The sequence below is a fragment of the Cibotium barometz genome, chromosome 60 (assembly GCF_041138505.1).
Source record: "Cibotium barometz isolate CiBa-2024 chromosome 60, ASM4113850v1, whole genome shotgun sequence".
Taxonomy (NCBI): domain Eukaryota; kingdom Viridiplantae; phylum Streptophyta; class Polypodiopsida; order Cyatheales; family Cibotiaceae; genus Cibotium; species Cibotium barometz.
In genome coordinates this window covers 11,368,090-11,373,400 of record NC_141105.1, presented here as the reverse complement: position 1 = coordinate 11,373,400, position 5,311 = coordinate 11,368,090, and positions in this window count along the sequence as shown.

The window sequence follows — 5,311 nt, the reverse complement described above, 5'->3', positions numbered from 1 at the left end:
ATCAATATATACATGACCTTATCATAGATGGAGAGGTGGAGCTTGTGCATATATTTTCATAAAAACTCTTAGGAGAGATTTGTTAGAGATTTATTGTGCGACAATCAAGGTTGCATGTGATGGTAATTGCTAAGAACCTAGTGCTTTCATGCTTGCACTATGAATATATATTTATAAAGACTCTTAGGATAGATTTTTTGGAGCATCATATTCATCGAATCGGTGTTGGATTAAGCATATATTTCACCTACAGGTGGACATTAATGGGGGGGCTCCGCTGTTGTGTTGTAACTGTGCAAGTGATGAAAAAGCTCTACTTTGTAAGGCCCCTACATGAGGAGTAGCCATTGTGGTGAGCACCCAGAGGAAGCACTAATAGTTTTCAGTTTAGATATTGGATGGTGGCCAAATATGGCTAGATGGTTAGGAGATGGCTTATATAGACTTGGCAGTCTACCAAAGTAAGATGCATGCTTGTGCCGAGTATGTGATTGCATTTGTGAGTGATGTGGACAACAAATTGAGGACACACTATTCTCAAGTTGCAAGGCTCGTTTGAGGGTCCATTCGATCTTAGATTACCATGGGAGCTATGCTAAGTCCCGTAGTCAGGTTATATGGTCCGTTGGTTATTTTGGACCAAGGCTGAAAAGGCCAATCTACGTCCATGCCGCCCCTAGCCACACTATGATCTTCGATTACCATGGGAGATATGCTAAGTCCCGTAGTCAGGTTATATGGTCCGTTGGTTATTTTGGACCAAGCGACATAGCCAATCTATGTCCATGCCGCCCCTAGCCACTATATGTAGACTAGTTTGGCAAACTTTGATTTTCATTAAGTTCATTGTGTTCAATCACTCTTGTAAGCAAGACATCCTCCGTCTAGGTTTAGACCACAATCAAAGCTTCTTACTCGGATATCAAAGTATATGGGGGGTGGGTGAGTGGATAACCATTAGTTTATAAATCAAAGTTTGTAAGAAGTAATATTGTTTACTTCTCACTTCTTTCCAATTCAGTGCTTTGTATTATGAAAACTCTACTTCCACTTTTGTTTTTTCTTGCATCCTTTTTACATTATCCTTTTTGAGCCTTCTAAAATTGGCTCTAAAGGTAAGGGCTTAATCAAGAGCTTCAGTTTGTGCAGTTGCATCGAGTTTTTGTGATTAAACATATGTATTTGCAGTTCTTCCTCTACTTCTATTTCCTCTATAGTCAGAAAGAATGCTAATGTGATTTCTTCCTTTACTTTCACTTTCTCCATATAGGAAAGAATGCTTCTCCATAGGATTGGCAAATAACTCTCCTAATCTATGGAGTGAAATTGAGATCATTCAAAGGTACTCACAAAAGTTTATCCTTGCACAAATATTATTGGGAGTGGCATAGTTTGTATCTATTCTATCTTTAACATTCATTAATCCACTGCTCATTGCTTAACCATAGTTAGTTGACTGAATTTCTTGTTTAGTTTTAGGTTATTATCCAAATACTCCCTTGGTAAAGTCTAAAAGGCTATTGGATTTTGTGGGAGAAGATATAATCCTCTCTTACTCTCCTTAATTCTTAGCGCATTCTCCATGGATTATTCCTCACTACTCATTTCAACAAATTCCAGTGATACAATCAATCAAGTGCTAGCTAAGCAAGGATATTGTTTTAAGAAAAAACAACCTCATCATAAACAACGCGTTCAAGGCAAGTCCAATAGATCAAATGACATTGAAATTGAAGCACTCGAGCATGTTCCCCATGGGCACGTTGTGTGGTGACTAGGTGATGGCCTCTACTACACCGCCAACAACAGCAGGCACATTAAAAGAAGACACAATGGCTGGGGGACACTGAAATCCAAGCTCCAAGGGCACCAATCAACCTGGCTCCTGACGTCAGCCCTCCAGCTAACTCCTCTGGACACCTCAACACCCTCCCAACCTCCTTATCTGGTCTAGGTAACTATCCCACAACCCTCGCAAGTCAACACCACTGACCTCCACCAACACCTCAAATCTTCCAACTAAAATCCTCTCTTGACTTCAACTGACATCCAGCTAACCAAAATAAGTCTCAGCTTGACACAAAACAAATCAGATTATGCCTTGTAACGTGATTGAGAAACAAACTATTCACATGTCAGAAATCTATCTGCTTGACTCAGATTTTCCTCCACCCTTAGCCCACTGCAAAACCTTTCTCTAGGTGTGAGACCCCCGCCCCCTCCGAGGGCGTTGGCGAGGTGGAAGCAGTGTCAGTCTCTCGCAGGGGGTAGGGATCCACACTCGGGGCCTCGCCCATGGATATCCGGACAAGAGACTAGCCCGTCGGCGCTGGCGGTTCCATAGAAACCGAACCCGAAAAAACTTCCCTTGCTCGGAAGGCACGTGCGATTCTGCCAGGAAATTCATCTAACGGGAGAATTGATCTAAGGAGTCAAAGTCTTAACTAACCAAACTGATCCGACCGAACCCGAAAATCACATAGTTAGATCAAGGAAGAGACTTGCACTTGGTCCATAGAATCACCGCTTTTTCCCTCCTTTAGCGAGGCACAGCCGGCGTTGATTCCCTCCCACAGAACAAAAGTCTTCCTCGGACTTACTCTAACTAAAGTAACTTAATTGTATCACAGGAAACCCCCGATCCAACCTATGGGTTAGCCAACCACCCAACCACTGTATTGGTGGGATTCCTTTATAAAAATTTGGTTATGTTTTGCCCGGGTACCAAGGAAAAGAGTTCCTAGGCTCCCTAGTCGGCACTTCAAGAAAAATTCAAGGTAGTCATACCACTTACACACCCAATATGAAATTGCCATTTTAATAGATTCGGTTGTCTTTAAAACAATCTTTCAATGAAATCATAGTATTACTGCCAATATCAAAATTTAGTTCACAAAAGTAATTCTTTTCAGTTTATCCGTATCTTTCTCGATGTACGCATGGGTGTCCTAGCAACCGCGAGCCCGTGCATCACCTGGTCAAAACCCTCTAGGATCCTACTTAGGTGTCCTATCACTTCACTCAGGGATCCCTTCGTTGGTCCTCGCCCATCGTACTGGAAGCACATCATTTTAACCATACCAAGGTTGGTCAAGACCTCGGCAGGATTTGTCGAGCGACGTCCCTAGACGACTCCCCGCCAGCTGGTTGCAACGAGTCTCTCCTTAGTTAATCACATACCAAATGCTTCCTCCAGCATTCTAGCGTAAAATAGTCCTTTAAAAGAAAACTGAGGTTCTATGCAAGTAGAATTCTCGGTTCAAGATTGGTTCCACAAAACCTTTTTCCCGTAATCTGGATTTTCTTAATGAGAATCATTGATCTCTCATCAAGGTAATCTACCCATCATTTGACTGAATTTCCAACTAGATTCTTGGTGATTTCGGTTCAGAAAAAATTACGCTAATTCAACGGTAGTCTATTCTTTGTGTCAGGAATTGGAATTGGTCTCGAGGTTTTTGCTTGATTCAGATTCGAGAAATGGGCAAGTAGTTTACTGGCCGCCATTCTCACAGTCGTGATCTAACCAAAATTATTCGGTTTGCTTCTAACTTTGATTTCAGATGAACATCTACTGAAATGGGCAAGTAGTTTACTGGCCGCCATTCTCACAGTTGTGATCTAACCAAAATTATTCGGTTTGCTTCTAACTTTGATTTCAGATGAACATCTACTGAACTTCTAACCGTAAGCAAATTCTAACTTTATGAAATTCATTCTTTCCTAACCACAATAGATCAAGAATTAGTTCTATACGAGAATATCGAGATTTTATAAAAATACTCTTCTTTCATTAATCCAATTTTGGGTAAATATTAATTTGGTGATTTATCCACATAAGAATATCTAAGAATATTCTTTCCACCAATTTAATTATCAACCCTAATTTTCTAGGTGAAATTATGATGAAAATTCCTCTTTTGTCATCAACATTAATTTAAACCTTTTTCTACTTAAAATGCCATAAAAATTCCTCTTTTAATTAATTATAAATATCTATTTTTTTAATATGCTTAAAATTTCTCTTTTTGTATTTAAATGATTGAATTCCAAATGTCATGGGAATTTCTCTTTTATCATTTAAAAATTCTTATACATAAAATAAATTTATCTAAAATTCTTTTTTAATTAAATAAAAATATTCATTATTTTTTAATATGCCAAAAATTCCTCTTTTACCATTTAATTACTTGGATCTCAATTATCATGGAAATTCCTCTTTTTGCATAATTTTTTTTATACCAAATATTTCTCTTTTCTTTTAATTAAATATTTATGCATAAATACTAAAAATTTATTTCCCACATGAATATGATGAAAATCATTCTTTTTGCATAGGATGTCCAATCCTAGAATATGGTAGGAAGTCATACCACTTACACACCCAATATGAAATTGCCATTTTAACAGATTTGCCCGTCTTTAGAACAATCTTTTAATGAAATCATAGTATTACTGATCATAATCCTCCAAAATATTAAGTCCATTGATTTACAAAATATATCACCCGGACTCTCCATTGAAGACCAGTTGGTTAACCAACGAGATCCAATATCAAAATTTAGTTCACAAAAGTAATTCTTTTCAGTTTATCCGTATCTTCCTCGACATACGCATGGGTGCCCTAGCAACCCGTGAGCCTGTGCATCACCTGGTCAGAATCTTCTAGGATCCTACTTAGGTGTCCTAGCACTTCACTCAGGGACCGCTTCGTCGGTCCTCGCCCATCGTACCGAAAGCGCACCATTTTAACCATATCGAGGTTGGTCAAGACCTCGATAGGCTTTACCACGAGTGATGTCCCAGCGACGTCCCTCGACGACTCCCCGCTAGCTGTTGCACCTTAGTGAATCACATACCAAATGCTTCCTCCAGCATTCTCGCGTAAAACAGTCCTTTAAAAGAAAACAGAGGTTCTATGCAAGTAGAATTTCCGGTTCAAGATTGGTTCCACAAAACCTTTTTCCCGTAATCTAAATTTTCTTAATGAGAATCATTGATCTCTCATCAGGGTAATCTACCCATCATTTGATTGAATTTCCAACTAGATTCTTGGTGATTTCGGTTTAGAAAAAATTACGCTAATTCAACGGTAGTCTATTCTTTGTGTCAGGAATTGGAATTGGTCTCGAGGTTTTTGCTTGATTCAGATTCGAGAAATGGGCAAGTAGTTTACTAGCCGCCATTCTCACAGTCGTGGTCTAACCAAAATTATTCGGTTTACTTCTAACTTTGATTTCTAAGGATTTTCTTCAGATAAACATCTACTGAACTTCTAACCGTAAGCGAATTCTAACTTTATGAAATTCAT